The following is a 17,619-nucleotide window of genomic DNA, read 5'->3' as shown; positions in this document are numbered from 1 at the left end:
TTTATAGGTAGTTTCATATATATAGTTGGGTCTTGTTTTTTTTTTTAAATTAAGCCCTCCTTTTAACTGGAATATTTAGTGCACTAACATTTAACATGATTATTTTATACAACTGGGTTTGTGACTGTTATTTAGTTATTTTTCTATTTATTGCCCCTGGTTTTTGTTCTTCTGTTTCTCCTTTTCTGCCTTGCTTATGTCAATATTTCACAGAACTGCATTTTAGCTTTTCTAATCTCTTTTTTCTAGTTTTACTGATACAACTATAACTGTACTAATTTAAGGTGTACAACTTAATGATTTAATATATATTTCAAAATGATTACCACAATAAGTTCAATTAATATTCATCACCTCACACAGTTACAATGTTTTTTTTCTCATGGTGAGAACTTTTAAGACTTACTCTTAGCAACTTTCGAATGTAAAACACAGTATTGTTAACTATAGTCACCATATGGTCCATTACATCCCCAGAACTTATTTTTCGTATAAAAAGAAGTTTGTACCTTTTGACCATCTTCACCCATTTTCCCCATTCTCCATCCCCTGTCTCTAGCAACCTCCAATGTGTTCTATTCCTACGAATTTGAGGTTTTAGATATCATAAAGTATTTTTCTTTATCTGTCTGATTTATTTCACTTAGCATAATGCTCTCAAGGTCCACCTGTGTTACAAATGGCAAGATTTCCTTCTTTTTTATGGCTGAATAACATTCCAAGGTACACCACTTTTTTTTATCCATTCATTTGTCAATGGACCCTTAGGATGTAGCCATTTCTTGGCTATTGTAAATAATGCTGTAATGAACTTGAAGATGAAGTTATCTCTTCCTGATAGTAATTTCATTTCCTTTATGTATATACCTATAAGTGGAATTGCTGGATCATATGGTAGTTCTATTTTCAATTTTTGGAAGAACCTCCATACTATTATCCATGGTAAATGCACCAATTTACACTCCCACTAACAGTACACCAGAGTTCCCTTTTCCCCACATCCTCATCAACACATCTCTTGCCTTTTTGGTGATAACCATTCCTTCTGTTTAAGATTTTATTATTTTTTAAGGATTTTATTTTTAAGTAATCTCTACCCAACATGGGGCCTGAACTCACAACCACAAGATCAAGAGTCACATGCTCTACTGACTGTACCAGCCAAGGGCCCCTGAGGATGACCATTCTAACAGATGTGAGGTGATATTTCACTGTAGTTTTGATTTTCATTTCTCTGATAATTAGTGATTTTGAGTATCTTTTCATGTACCTCTTGGTCATTTGTAGATCGTCTTTGGAAAATGTCCATTCAGTTCCTCTGCCCATTTTTAAATCATATTTTTTTATTGACCTGTATGAGTGCTCTACATATTTTAGATATTACCCTCTTATTAGATACATGATTTGAAAATACTTTATGATATCATTTGGGAAAGACAAGAATAGGATCCCATTACAAAGGAGAGTTATAAGGCATACTGTGAAATGAACAGCATGTGGTCAGGGCAGTAAGTCTTCAAATGAAAACAATGCAGAAGGATAACCAACTGAATACCACTGCAACCTGGATGCTTTTATAATTATTAAAAATTTGCTACATAACACTAGCAGCTACATAATAATTACTGCTGCTTACACGATTTTGAGATTTATAAAACCTTCAAGACTGTCATTAGCTTCCATCTTTCACTACTGGGGTAATGGCAGTTACATAAATCCAAATCACAACAAATCCTCCCAAACTCTACAGACCACAAAGGAAAAGAAGTAAAATCACAAAAATTCCACATTGTCAACACAACTAAATGATACAAAACACTAAAAACTTCAAATTACCTATAAGTAGAATAAATACCAATTTCCAGCAGAAATGTTTTCAGAATTGTCACTCCAACCCTTTGTAGAGATCAAATGGGTGGTTGGGGTGTACCACAATGAAAAAAAGAGAGGAAAATGGATGAAATAAGATTGAACAAAAATCAGCCCCAAAAAGAGAAAATCCATTCCAAGGGGAAAACTACTGAAAAAAGAACTCTAGTAGATCAGTGTAAACTTAGAGAAAGTGCTTAAAAGTGGCTATGGAACTAAAAATACTGTCTTAGGAAGGGATTTATTCAGGGGATAATGGAGAGGCAATCTTTTTTTTTTTAATATCTTATTTATTTTTCAGAGACAGAGCACAAGCAGAGGAGGAGCAGAGAGAGAAGGAGACACAGAATCCAAAGCAGGTTCAAGGCTCTGAGCAGACAGCTCAGAGCCCTCGAACCCAGAAACCCGTAAGATCATGACTTGAGCAAAAGTCAGACGCCTAACTAAGCCACCCAGGTGCCGGGAAAGGCAATCTTCTTAAATGGTAAAATGAAGGGACAAAAAAAAGGGAAATTTAGGATCCTGAAAAAAAATTTAAAAAAAAAAAAAGAAAGAAAAGTCAAAAGACATATAACCTTCACCACCAACACTCATTCAAAAGAGAACCAGTAAAGAGATTATACTTTGCTACAACAGAAAACATCACTTCTGAACCAGGAATCTTATAAACCATGCCAAAAACCAGCTGTGCTCATGAAATGATGAAGAAACATTCTTCATCTATATGAAATTACTATGAGGAAAAAGAAAAACAAAGCTGAAAACACTTCAACTAATAAAAGTCCTAAGTTCCCCCCTCAACAACCCGCCAAAAAATTAACTATGGAGCAGAAGAAAACTGTGACTCACAACTACACACTTGTAGCATCTAAGTATATGAGGATTAAAAAAAAACCTTGAATTATAAGTTTGAAAAATAAAAACAAAAATAGACCAGAAATGGAGGTGCCTGGGTGGCTCAGTCAGTTAAGCATCCAACTCTTGGTTTCAGCTCAGGTCATGATCTCATGGTTTGTGAGTTTGAGCCCCACATCAGGCTTCACTCTGACAGCAGAGCCTGCTTGGGATCCTCTCTCCCTCTCTCTGCTCCCCCCATCTCTCTGTCAGAAATAAGTAAAACAAAACGTTCTTTAAAAATGGGCCAGAAAACAATGAGGAAAGAAACAAGTTGATTCAAAAAAAAATCCAGTGAAAATAGAAGAAAAAGTCAAAATCATATCAGAAATGAAGATCAGATTTGAATGAAAACTTCATACTGTGTATTGAAGAAAAATAAAGGAAATGAGAATATGAATGAGATAAATAAGTGAAAGTGAAAGTAGTTGAAATGGAAGACAAGTGAATATTTTAAACTTAAAGTTTAAATGGAATTCCTAAAAGCTAAAAGCGAAACACTGGAATGTGCCTAATAACTAAAACTGTAATTTGAAAAAGGTTTCTTAAAACAAAAGAAAACCTGAACCTACATATTGAAATCATCCATCAGGCACTTGGGAAATTGACCCATAATGAAAAACTTTGAGACATGCCCTAGAAAAGGTAATAGACTTTAAAGAAAAAAAATCCCTGAAGGCATCAAAAAAAAAATCAGGAAAACAAGAAAACTACACTGACATCAGAAATCTCAAAAACAAGGTAACAATAAAGCAGCATTTTCAAGAAACCATAGGAAGGCATGTATGAATCAAGAATTGCCTATCAAACTGGGGTGCCTGGGTGGCTCAGTCGGTTAAGTGTCCAACTTCAGCTCAGGTCATGATCTCGCAGTTTGTGAGTTCGAGCCCTGTGTCTAGCTCTGTGCTGACAGCTTGGAGCCTGGAGCCTGCTTCATATTCTGTGTCTCCCCATCTCTCTACCTCTCCCATGCTCATACTCTGTCTCTGTTTCTCAATAATAAATAAATGTTTAAAAACAATTTTTTTAAAAAGAATTGTCTATCAAACCAAGCTGTCCTTCAAGACATTTTTTTGGGTGTTGGGCATTAAATAATCCAGAAATTCTACACCCATTTCCCTTTCTTGAACAAACTACTAAAGAATGAGACTTAACCAAACAAGAGATGACTGGAGAAAGAACTACAAGGGAAATTACTGTGGATTTGATATATTTAATTATAGATCTAATAAAAGAGGCAGAAGTGAGGATTAAAATAATATATAAATTTTGTATGTTTCGACAACATACAAATAATGCAACTAAATATTAAAGGAAGGAAGAGAAGGAAGAAGAAAAGTGAAATTAGCTTACTGTTTATTGTATAAAGGTAAGAGTCAAAGGATAACACAGGAAAATGGCAAACTAAACAGTAAAAATAGTATAAAAAAAAAAAAACCCTAAAACAGGACATTAAGGGCATTTGAAAAAAAGTATTACTTGGATAAAAACAGAAGTGTTGCTAAATACCTAAAAGATTAAAACAAAGGCACAGAAAGATGTAGAGAACATCACACTATAAAAAATATAACAAGTATAATTCATATATCAATTATTTTTTAAAATGTGGCAGGGTCAACACAAAAATTAAGTCATATTTATAAATGTCAATGGGCTTTATTCATCCATTAAAAGACATTTTCAGTTTGACACACATAGCAAGACCCAACTACATGCTTTATATCAAAAGAAAAGACTTCTAAAATAGATTCATAAATGCAAAAAAAGAGGATTTTTCAGTCTATGAACCATTCCAAATTAGTTTTTGTATATGGTGTGGAGCGGAGGTCAAGATTCATTTTTACGTATGAGTATCAAGGTCTTCTAGCACCATTTGATTAAAAGATTGTTCATTCATTATTCACTCAATTACAGTCTCTTTGTCAAAAATCCCCACATCCATGAGTCCATGTAACACATAAATAAATCAATATGTACATAAGTCAGTTATGTATATATGGACTCTGTTCTGTTCCACTAATCTAAATGTCTACCTTTGCACCAATAACCATACTACCTTGCTCACTGTACCTTCAAAAGAAGTACGGAAATCAGACTGCATACACTCTCCAACACTACTCTTTTTAAAAACTGTTGTGGCTATATAAATTTTAGCTTCTCAAATTCTGCAGAATAAAGTCTGGTAGGATATTGACTGGGATAATAATAATAAGTCCTCCAACCAATGAACATGTTATCTCTCAACTTATCTAGATCTTTAATTTCTCAACAATGTTTTGTTATTTTCAAATTAGAGCTCCTACATATCCTACAAATTTCGTTGTATTTATCCCTAGGTATTCAATGTTTCTGATGTTATTGTAAAGCATGTTCTTTCATTGCACAAATTGCTCATTAGAAAAACAAAAATAAGCAACTGATTTTACATACATTGGCTTTGTTCTGAGACCTTGCCAACTACATAATTAATTCCAGTAATTTCTTTTTAGATTCTTTACAGTGTACATAATCATGGTCAGCTACAAGTTTAAGGGTTTTCTTTCTTTAATTCCAATATTCAAGTTTGCTACAGGCATACCTCATTTTATTGCACTTTTGCTTTATTGTGCGTCACAGATTTTGCATTTTTTACAAACTGAAGGTCTGTTACAACCCTGCCTTGAGCAAGTCTATTACTGTCATTTTGCCAACAGTATTAGCTCAGTTCATGTCTCTTTGTCACATCTTGGTAATTCTTGCAATATTTTAAACTTTTTCATCATTAGTTTATGTTATGTTGATCTGTGGCCAGTGATCTTTAATATTACTATTGTAACTATATTGGGTGCAATGAACCATGACCATATAAGACAGGTAAACTTCATGAATAAATGTACGTATTCTTTTTTTAAAATTTTTATTTAAGTTCTACTTAGTTAACATACAGTGAAATATGAGTTTCAGGAGGAGAATTCAGAGATTCATTACTTACATACAACACCCAGTGAGTATCATAACAAGTGCTCCTTAATACCCATCACCCATCTAGCCTACCTCACACCCATCTCCCACCATCAACCCTTAGTTTGCTCTCTATTGTTAAGAGTCTCTTATAGTTTGCTCCCTCTCTCTTTTTGCCCCCTCCCATGTGTTCATTTGTTTTGTTTCTTAAATTCCACATATGACTGAAATCATACGGTATTTGTCTTTCTCTGACTTATTTTGATTAGCATAATACACTCCAGCTGCATCCATGTTGTCACAAATGGTGACATGGAAAAGATTTCATTCTTTCTGATGGCTGAGTAATATTCCATTGTATTGATACACCACATCTTCGTCCATTCATCAGTCAATAGACACTTGGGCTCTTTCCACAGTTTGGCTTTTGTTGATAATGCTCCTATAAACATTACGGTCCATGTACCCCTATGAATCTGTATTTTTTAACCCTTTGGGTAAATACCTAGTAATGCAATTGCTAGGGCATAGGACAGTCCTATTTTTAACTTTCTGAGGAAGCTCCATACTGTTCTCCAGAGTGGCTGTACCAGGTTACATTCCCACCAACAATGCAAGAGTGTTCCTCTTTTCTACACATCCTCACCAACACCTGTTGTTTCTTGTGTTGGTCATTTTAGCCATTTTGACAGGTGTGAGGTGGTATCTCATCAAGGTTTGCATTTGTATTTCCCTAATGATGAGTGATGTTGACCATCTTTTCATGTGTCTGTTAGCCATTTGGATGTCTTCTTTGGAAAAGTGTCTATTCATGCCTTCTGCCCATTTCTTAACAGAACTATTTGTTTTTTAGGTGTTGAGTTTAGTAAGTTCTTTATAAATTTTGGATACTAATCCTTTATCAGATATATCATTTGCAAATATCTTCTCCCATTCTCTAGGCTGCCCTTTAGTTTTGCTGATTGTTTCTTTCACTGGGCAGAAGCTTTTTATCTTTTTTTATTTATTTTTGAGAAAGAGAGCACAAGTGGAGGAAGGACGGGGGCGGGGGGGAGCAGAGGATCTGAAGTGGGCTCTGTGCTGACAGCAGTGAGCCTGATGAAGGGCTTGAACTCACAAACTGTGATATCATGACCTGAACTGAAGTCAGAGGCTCAACTAACTGAGCCACCCAGGCACCCCAAAATTTTTTCCTGATTAAGTCCCACGTTAAGTTCACGTTTGCTTTTGTTTCCCTTGCCTCTGGCAATGTGTCTAGTAAGAAGTTGCTCCAGCCAGGTCAAAGAGGTTGCTGACTCTGTTCTCCTCTAGGATTTTGATGGCTTCCTGTCTCACCTTTAAGTCTTTCATCCATTTTGAATTTATTTTTGTGTATGCTGTAAGAAAGTGGTCCAGTTTCATTCTTCTGCCATGTCGCTGTCCAATGTGCCCAGCACCATTTGTTGAAAAGTCTGTCTTTTTTCCATTGGATATTCTTTCCTGCTTTGTCAAAGATTAGTTGACCATATGGTTGTGGGTCCATTTCTGGGTATTCTATTCTGTTCCATTAATCCTATGTGTCTGTTCTGGTGCCAGTACCATACTGTCTTGATGATTACAGCTATAAAGTATAGCTTGAAATCTGGAATCATGATGCCTCCAGTTTTGTTTTTCTTTTTCAGGATTGCTTTGGCTATTCAGGGTCTTTTGTGGTTTAATACACATTTTAGATTGTTCTTGCTCTGTGAAATATGCTGTTGGTATGTTGATGGGGGTTGCATTAAATGTGTAGATTGTTTTGGGTAGAAAGACATTTTAACAATGTTTGTTCTTCCAATCTATAAGCATGGAATGCATTTCTTTGTGCCCTCTTCAATTTCTTTCATAAGTGTTCCATAGTTTTCAGAATACAGGCCTTTTACCTCTTTGGTTAGGTTTATTCCTAGGTATCTAATTGTTTTTGGTACGATTGCAATGGGACCAATTCCTTGATTCTTTTTTCTGCTGCTTCATTATTGGTGTATAGGAATGCAATCGATTTCTGTACATTGACTTTATATTCTGTGACTTTGCTGAATTCATCTATTCTAGCAATTTTTGGTAGAGTCTTTCAGGTTTTCTACATACATGTCATCTGCAAATAGTGAAAGTTTGTCTTCTTTGCTTATTTGGATGCATTTTATTTCTTTTTGTTGTCTGATTGCTGAGGCTAAGACTTCTAGTACTATGTTAAATAGTAATGGTAAGAGTGGACATCCAGGTCTTGTTCCTAACTGCAGAGGAAAAGCTCTCAGTTTTTCCCCATTGAGGATGGTATTAGCTGTGGGTTTTTCATATATGGCCTTCATGATGTTGAGGTATGTGAGGTTTTTAGCAAGAATAGATGATATGTTTTGTCAAATGTCTTTTCTGCATCTAATGACAAAATCATATGGTTATCCTTTCTTTTATTAATGTGTATATCACATTGATAGATACGCAGATAATGAACCACCCCTGCAGCCTAGGAATAAATCCTACTTGATCGTGGTGAATAACTCTTCCAATGTACTGTTGGATTCAATTTGCTGGTATCTTGTTGAGAATTTTTACATCCATGTTCATCAGGCATACTGGCCTGTAATTCTCCTTTTTAGTGAGGTATGTCTGGTTTTGGAACCAAGGTAATGATGACCTTGTAGAATGAGTTTGGAAGTTTTCCTTCCATTTCTATTTTTTAGGACAATTTGAGAAGAATAGGTATTAACTCTTATTTAAATGTCGGGTAGAATTCCCCTGGGAAGCGATCTGGCCCTTGACATTTGTTTCTTAGATTTTTTTTTTAATGTTTATTTATTTAAGAGAGAGATGGAGAGAGCGAGCAGGGGGAGGGTCAGAGACAGAGAGGGAGAGAGGGAATCTGAAGCAGGCTCTGTGCTGTCAACATGGAACTCAATGCAGGGCTTGATCTTACGAACCGAACCCTGAGATCTTGACCAGAGCTGAAGTCAAGAAGCAGATACTTAGCTGAATCAGACACCCAGGTGCCCCTGTCAAGAGATTTTTGATTACTGATTCAATTTTTTGCTAATTATGGGTCTGCTCAAATATTCTATTTCTTCCTGTTTCAGTTTTCTTAGTTTGTAGATTTCTAGGAATTTGTCCACTTCTTCCAGATCAGACAGTTTGTTCACATATAATCTTTCATAATATTCTCTTATAATTGTTTGTATTTCTGTGGTGCTGGTTGTGATCTCTCCTCTTTCATTCATAATTTTACTTATTTGGGTCCTTTCTCTTTTTGATAAGTCCAGCTAGGGGTTTATCAATTGTATTAATTCTTTTGAAGAACCAGCTCTTAGTTTCACTTATCTGTTCTACTGATTTTTTTGTTTCTACATTATTTCTCCTCTAATCTTTATTATTTCCCTTCCTCTGCTGGCTTAAGGCCTTATTCGCCACCATTCCTTTTCTAGTTCCTTTAGGTATAAGGTTATTTTATGTATTTGAGACTTTTATTGCTTCTTGAGGTAGGCCTGTATTGCAATATACTTCCCTCTTAGGACTGCCTTTGCTGCATCCCAAAGGTTTCGGACTGCCATGTTTTCATTTTCATTTGCTTCCATGTACTTTTTATATTTTCTTTAATTTCCTCGTTAACTCATTCATTCTTTAGTAGGATGTTCTTTAACCTCCATGTTATTTGTGGTCTTTCCAAATTTTTTCTTGTGGTTGACTTCAAGTTTTATACCGTCATGGTCTGAAAACATACATGGTATAATCTCCATCTTTTTGTTCCTGTTGAGGGCTGATCTGTGACCCAGTATATGATATATTCTAGAGAATGTTCTGTGTACACTCGAAAAGAATGTGTATTTGGCTGCTTTAGGATGAAATGTTCTGAATATATCTGTTAAGTTCATTCAGTCCAGTGTGTCATTCAAAGCCATTGTTTTCTTGTTGATTTTCTGCTTAGATGATCTGTCCATTGCTCTAAGTGGGGTGTTAAAGTCCCCTACTATTATGGTATTATTATCAAAGAGTTTCTTTACATTTGTGATTAACTGATTTATATATCTGGCTTCTTCAGGTTGGGGGGCATATATTTACAACTGTTAGATCTTCTTGATAGAAAAACTCCTTAATTATGATACAATGCCCTCTTAATCTCTTGTTACAACCTTAGGTTTAAAATCTAGTTTGTCTAAGTATGGCTACTCCGACTTTCTTCTGATGTCCATTAGCATGATAGATGGTTCTCCATCACCTTACTTTTTTTTTAATTTTTTTTATTTTTTTTATTACATTTTTTTTGAGAGTGAGATAAAGCACAAGTGGGGTAGGGGCAGACAGAGAAGGAGACACAGAATCTGAAGCAGGCTCCAGGCTCTGAGCTATCAGCACAGAGCCCGTTGTGGGGCTTGAACCCACAAACTGTGAGATCATGACCTGAGCCAAAATCGGACACTCAACCGACTGAGCAGGCGCCCCATCCACCCTCTCACTTTCAATCTGCAGGTGACTTAGATCCAAAATTAGTCTCTTGTAGGCAGCATATACATGTATCTTGTGGTTTTTCTCTTTCATCCACTCTGAGATCTTACGTCTTTTGATTGGAGCCATTTAGTCCATATACATTCAGAGTAATTATTCACAGATATGAATTTAGTGCCATTGTATTACCTGTAAAGTTGGTATTTCTGGTGATGTTCTGTTCCTTTTTAGTCTTTGTTGCTTTTGGCCTTCCCCCCCCCCCCAAAGAGTCCCTTTAATAGGGGTATCTGGGTGGCTCAGTCAGTTAAGTGTCCAACTTTTGGTTTCAGCTCAGGTCACAATCTCACAGTTTGGGGGTTTGGGCCCATCAGGCTCTGTTCTGGCAGCACAGAGGCTGCTTGGGATTCTCTGTCACCCCCTCTCTCTCTGCCCTGCCCCTCTCTCAAAGGAAATAAATGAACATTTAAAATATATATATATATTTCTGGGGCGCCTCGGTGGCTCAGTCACTTGAGCATCCGACTTTGGCTCAGGTCATGATCTTGCAGTCTGTGAGTTCAAGCCCTGCATCAGGCTCTGTGCTGACAGCTCAGAGCCTGGAGCCTGCTTTGGATTCTGTGTCTCGCTCTCTCTCTGCCCCTCCCCCACCTATGCTCTGCCTCTCTGTCAAGAATAAATAAACATTAAAAAAAATTTTTTAGGGGCGCCTGGGTGGCGCAGTCGGTTAAGCGTCCGACTTCAGCCAGGTCACGATCTCGCGGTCCGTGAGTTCGAGCCCCGCGTCGGGCTCTGGGCTGATGGCTCAGAGCCTGGAGCCTGTTTCCCATTCTGTGTCTCCCTCTCTCTCTGCCCCTCGCCCGTTCATGCTCTGTCTCTCTCTGTCCCAAAAATAAATAAACGTTGAAAAAAAAAATTTAAAAAAAAAAAAATTTTTTAATATATATATATTTCTTACAATGCTGGTTTACTGGTCATGATGAACTCTTTTAGTTTTTGTTTGTCTGGTAAACTCTTTATCTCTCCTTCTATTCTGAATGACAGTCTTGCTAGATAAAGTAGTCTTGGATACATATGTTTCCCATTCAGCATGTTGAATATATCCTGCCACTCCCTTCTGGCCTGCCAGATTTCTGGAACAGATATACTGAGAACCTTATCTGTTTTCCCTTACAGGTGAAGGGCTTTCCTTTCCCTTGCTACTTTCAGAATTCCTTCCTTGTCTATGTATTTTGTGAATTTGACTATGATATGTCTTGGTAATGGCTGGCTTTTATTATATTTAATGGGAGTTCTCTGTGCTTCTTGGAATTTGGTATCTGTGTCCTTTCCCAGACTGGGGAAGTTTTCAGCTATAATTTGCTCAAATAAACCTTCTGTCCCTTTTTCTGTCTCTTCATCTTCTGGGACTCCTATGATATGAATGTTACTACACTTTAAGGAGTCGCTGAGTTCCCTAAGTCTACATTCATGACCCAATACCTTTGCTTCCCTCTTCTTTTCAGCTTCATTATTTTCTATAATTCTATCTTCTATATCACTGACTCATTCTCTGCTTCATTCATCCTCATTGTCATGGCATCCATTCTAGTTTGCATTTTGGTTATAGCATTTTTAATTTCAGCCTGACCAGTTTTTATTTCTTTTATCTCTGCAGTAAGGGATTCTCTAGTGTCTTCTATGCTTTCCTCAAGTCCACTTAGTATCCTTTTAACTGTTTTAAATTCTAGTTCAAGCATCTTACTTACCTCTGCATTGACTAAATCCCTAGCCGTTACTTCTTCCCATTCCTTCTTTTGAGGTGAATTCCTCCATCTTGTCAAATTATCAAGGTCACTGTTTTTTGTTAGTAAAGCCTGTTTTATTCCTGCTCCTGAGAGTAATGGCTATATTAAGAAGAGAACCAAAAACTACCAAACAAATGAAATTAAAAGGGAAGCTAGTTCTTTTGTGTGTTTTGGTCTGCTTGTTAAAAGCAAAATTAGATCCTAGGTGTATTTGAGTCTGCTTATGAAAAGAAGCTAGATCAAATAAATAAAATAATAATAAATACATTAAAAATAAAAAAATGCTTTTCCTGTATCCCATTAAAAAGAAAAAAACCCAGGAGCGCATGGGTGGCTCAGCTGGTTGAGCGTCTGACTTCAGCTCAGGTCATGATCTTGCAGTCCGTGAGTTCAAGCCCCCGTGGGGCTCTGTGCTGACAGCTTGGAGCCTAGATCCTGCTTCAGATTCTGTGTGTGTGTTTGTCTCTCTCTGACTCTCCCCCGCTCATGCTCTGTCTCTCTTAAGAATAAACATTAAAAAAAAAAAAAAAACCCAAGGGACACCAGATCCTGTTTCCGCTACAGCCAAACCTTTGCAGCACTCAATGATCAGTAGACTTGGCACAAGCCAGGGGTTTGTGCTGGTCTTCTGGGAATGGGGCCTGCTGCACTGATTCTCAGAAGGTCTTGTCCTAGTGGAGATGCACCTGCAGGATGCAGGGGGGCGGGGCTTGATGTAAGTGGCTCCAGCCTCTACTTGCTGGCACTGTTTTACTCACTGACATGGGTCAGGGCTCATGAATGGGAGAGAAAACGGGAGTTTCCCCGCTCTCTCATCTTAAGACAGGAGCTCCCACCTGCCACTACGCAAGAAGCCCTCACAGAAGAGCAAAACAATCAACCCTCCTGTGTCCCCAGCTTCTGTCAGATCCCTGCCTTCACCCGGTGTGTGTCCAAGTCGTCTGTCTGCCAGGTGGCACAGCATCCCATGTTTTAGCTCAGGTGTAGCTGGGTTTCAAAACTCCAAATTTCAGAGACCCTATGACACAGACTTGCGCTGATCTTCTAAGGGAGAGTCTTGTTGCATTGTAGCCGATTACTGGTTTGTCCCAGAAAATGATCACGCAAGTGCATAGCAGCTTAGAGTTTATAGTAAAGTGCAGCAGAAAGCCAGCACCAAGGCCCTCAGCAGGAGGCCCTGTTTCTTTGCTGGTGAATGGGGCAGCTCAATGGCATCTGCAGGGTCTTTTGTACGCAGAGAAGCCATGCCACCTCTCCCAAATCTACACCAAGAAGGGGAACTGTTTCTCCCCATGCAACCCAGGGGATCCTCAGACCATGCTACTTACTCCTGGGTTTCTGCCCTCCTTCTCCACTGGAGCACCACCAAGTCTGCCAGGAGAGACCATGGCAATGGCACAGACCTCCAACTTCACACTTTGTGCTCTGCCACTTATAAAAGCTTATAGTGCTTAGCTCCTCTTCTTTTCCCAGTCAATGGTTTGGGGGAAGAGTTTTCTTGTGAAATCCCCTGCACATGATGTCACTCTGTTTTCATTCTTCGTCTCTCACTCATTCACTCCTCTTCCCGTGATCAGGGCTCCCTCCCCTCCACAGTGCCCACCAAATCAACTCTCCAAAGCTCCTACCTCCACGAGGGGGTTGTTTTCCTACTTACAGATGTGCAGTTTTGTTCTCTCAGTCCTCAGATCGATTTCTTGGGTGTTCAGAATAATTTGATATTGGGGCACCTGGGTGGCTCTGTCAGTTAAGCATCTGACTTCAGCTCAGGTCATGATCTCACAGTTCATGGGTTCAAGTCCCGTGTCAGGCTCTGTGCTGACAGCTCAGAGCCTGGAGCCTGTTTCAGATTCTGTGTCTCCCTCTCTCTCTCTGCCCCTCTCCCACTCACACACACTCTCTCTCTCTCTCTCTCTCTCAAAAATAAACATTAAAAAAAGTAATTTGACATTTATCTAGTTGTGTTCAAGGGACAAGGCAAGCTCAGGGTCTCCCTATCCTCTGCCATCTTAACTCCTCCAGTTAATATTGTGTGTGTTCTGACTGTTCTACCAACCAGCCATTCCCCTGTCTCTCTCCCTCTCCTCAGACCTCCCTATTCCAAAACACAAAAATATTGAAATTAGGCCAATTAATAGCCCTACAATGGCCTCTAAGTATTCAACTGAAAGGAAAAGTCAAGTCTCTCACTTTAAATCAAAAGCTAGAAATAATTAAGCTTAGTGAAGAAGGCATGTCGAAAGCCAACAGGCCAAAAGCTAGGCCTCTGGCACCAAACACTTAGCCAAGTTGTGAATGCAAAGGAAATGTTTTGGAAGGAAATTGATGAACCCACAAATTATAAGAAAGCAAAACAGTCTTACTGCTGATATGGATGACATATGCTGGATAAAAGATCAAACCAGCCACAACATTCCTTTAAGCCCCCAAATTAATCCAATTCTACAAAGGACTGGGAGGGATGAGGGCACTGCAGAAGAAAAGTTTGAAGCTAGCAGACATTGGTTTATGAGGTTTAAGGAAAGAAGACATCCATCTCCCTAATATAAAAGTACAAGATGAAGCAGCAAGTACTGACATAAAGCTGCAGCAAGTTATCCAGAAGATCTAGCTAAGATAATTAATGAAGGTGGCTACACTAAACAACAGATTTTCTATGTAGACAAAACAGCCTTATATTGGAAGAAGATGCTATCTAGGACTTTCATTAGAAAGCTAGAGAGAAGTCAATGCCTGGCTTAAAAGTTTCAAAGGATAGGCTACTCTCCTGTTAGGGGCTAATACAGCTGATGACTTTAAGATGAAAGCCAATGCTCACTTACCATTCTGAAAATTCTAGGGCCCTTAAGAATTATGCTAAATCTACTCTTCCTGTGCTCTGTAAGTGGAATTGTAAAGCCTAAAAGACAGCACATCTGTTTACAACATGGTTTACTAATATTTGAAGGCCACTGTTAATACCTACCACTCAGGAAAAAGATTCTCCTTTCAAAATATTATTCTCATTGACAATGCAGCTGATCACCCAAAACCTCTGATGGAGATATCCTGCAAGATTAATATTGTTTTCCTGCCTGCTAACCATCCATTTTATCCCATGGCTCATGGAATAATTTCAACTGTCAGTATTTTTATTTAAGAAATATATTTTGTCTAGTTTCTAAGGATCATGTCTCTGAGGTCAGGATTCCTGATCCAGAGACAATGGCCTGATGGGTAGCACCTGAAGGTATCATCAAGAGTAACTGAAATAAGTTGAGAGCTGTAATGACATGAACCTCTGTGAGTCCCTTCTCTGTGGCATCTATGCCTATGTTTTTGAGAAGCCTTCTGCCGTCCAGCAACAAGGCATTCTTCCTTGTATCAGGGTTATGATATGATTGCTCAAGCCCAATCTGGGACTAGGAAACAGCCACTTTTGCCACATTGATTCTGCAACAAGATGGAATTGAATCTAAAGACTACACAGGCTTCGGTCCTGGCACCCACTAGAGAGTTAGCTCAGCAGATACAGAAGGTAGTCATGGTATTAGGATATTACATGGGTGCCCCCTGCCATGCCTGCATTGGGGGGACCAATGTACATTCTGAAGTGCAGAAGCTGCAGATGGAAGATCCCCATAACATCATGGGTACCCCAGGACATGTGTTTGATATGCTTAACCAGAAACACCTGTCTCCCAAATACATCAAATAGTTTGTACTGGACAAGTTGATGAAATGTTTTTTTTCTTTTATTTTTTTAATTTACATCCAAGTTAGTTAGCATATAGTGCAACAATGATTTCAGGAGTAGATTCCTTAATACCCCTTACCCATTTAGCCCATCCCCCCTCCCACAACTCCTCTAGTAACCCCCTGTTTGTTCTCCATATTCAAGAGTCTCTTGGGGCGCCTGGGTGGCGCAGTCGGTTAAGCGTCCGACTTCAGCCAGGTCACGATCTCGCGGTCCGTGAGTTCGAGCCCCGCGTCAGGCTCCGGGCTGATGGCTCGGAGCCTGGAGCCTGTTTCCGATTCTGTGTCTCCCTCTCACTCTGCCCCTCCCCCGTTCATGCTCTGTCTCTCTCTGTCCCAAAAATAAATAAACATTGAAAAAAAAAAATTTAAAAAAAAAAAAAAAAAAAAAGAGTCTCTTATGTCTTGTCCCCCTCCCTGTTTTTATATTATTTTTGCTTCTCTTCCCTTATGTTTATCTGTTCTGTGTCTAAGTCCTCATATGAGTGAAGTCATGTGGTATTTGTCTTTGACTAATTTCACTTAGTATAATACCCTCTAGTTCCATCCAGCTGATGAAATGTTAAGCCGCGGATTCAAGGACCAGATCTATGACATATTCCAAAAGCTCAACAGCAACACCCTGGTGGTATTGCTGTCAGCTACAATGCCTTCCAACATGCTTGAGGTGACCAAGAAGTTCATGAGGGACCCCATTCAGATTCTGTTCAAAAAGGAGGAGTTGACCCTGAAGGGTATCCACTGGTTCTATTTCAATGTGGAAGGAGAGGAGTGGAAGCTGGACACATAGTGTGACTTGTATGAAACCCTGACCATCATGCAGGCAGTCATATTCATCAACACCCTAAGAAAGGTTTATTGACTCACTGAAAAGATGTACACCAAAGACCCCACCATGTCTGCTATGCACAGAGATATGGAATGAGATGTTAAATGAGATGTTATCATGAAGGAGTTCACTCTGGCTCTAGCAGAGTACTGATTACTACTGATCTGCTGGCCAGAGGCATTGATGTGCCACAGGTTTCTTTAGTCATCAAGTATGACCTTCCCACCAACAGGGAAAATTATATTGACAGAATCAGTCCTGGTGGACAATTTGGCCATAATGGTGTGGCTATTGACATAGTGACAGAAAAAGACAAGAGGATTCTTCAATATAGGGAAACCCTCCATAACACCTCCATTGAGGAGATGCCCCTCAATGTTCCTGAACTCATCTAAGGAACTGTCCTGCTACCTAGCCCTACTGAGGGTTCAGTCCATGGGGGGCTAAAGAGGAGCAGGAGAGGGGAGGGAAGAGAACCAAGGGATGGACATCTTGTCATTTTTTTCTTTTTTTCTTTGAATAAACGTCACTTTTTGAGGCAAAAAAAAAAAAAAGAATTTTGTAAGGTTACAGCTTCCACAGATAGTGGTTCCTTATCTGGACAAAGTAAATTGAAAACCTTCTGGTAAGAATTCATAATTCTAGATGTCATTAAGAACTTTCGTGATTCACAGGAAGAGGTCAAAATATCCATATGAACAGGAGTTTGAAAGCAGCTGATTCTAACCATCATTGATGACCTTGAAGGATTCAAGACTTCTGTGAAGAAAGTAACCACAGATGTGATGGAAATAGCAAGAGAGCCAAAATTAGGAGTAGAGTCTGAACCTGTGATCGAATTGCTGCAATTTCATGATAAAACTTTTTTTTAACGTTTATTTATTTTTGAGAGAGAGACAGAGCATGAGTGGGGGAGGGGCAGAGAGCGAGAGGGAGACACAAAATCCAAAGCAGGTTTTAGGCTCCGAGCTGTCAGCACAGAGCCCAAAGCAGGGCTCGAACCCACGAACCATGAAATCATGACCTGAGCCAAAGTCTGATACTCAACCGACTGAGCCACCTAGGCACCCCTCATGATAAAACTTTAACATTGGAATTGCTTCTTATGGATAAACA

The 17,619-nt window shown here is 38.8% G+C and overlaps 1 protein-coding gene and 1 pseudogene across 6 annotated transcripts in view; one reads left to right on the top strand and one right to left on the bottom strand.

The window, feature by feature from the left end:
* DOCK3 (dedicator of cytokinesis 3) overlaps positions 1-17,619 on the bottom strand; it is a 597,238-nt gene that overhangs the window by 534,118 nt on the left and 45,501 nt on the right. The gene's annotated exons all lie outside the window — the stretch shown is intronic.
* On the top strand, positions 14,498-16,898 carry LOC115527210 (annotated as a pseudogene).

This window comes from Lynx canadensis, chromosome A2 (genome assembly GCF_007474595.2).
Source record: "Lynx canadensis isolate LIC74 chromosome A2, mLynCan4.pri.v2, whole genome shotgun sequence".
Lineage (NCBI taxonomy): Eukaryota > Metazoa > Chordata > Mammalia > Carnivora > Felidae > Lynx > Lynx canadensis.
The sequence above is the reverse complement of the archived record's forward strand: the minus strand, read 5'-3'. Positions and strand labels throughout refer to the sequence as shown.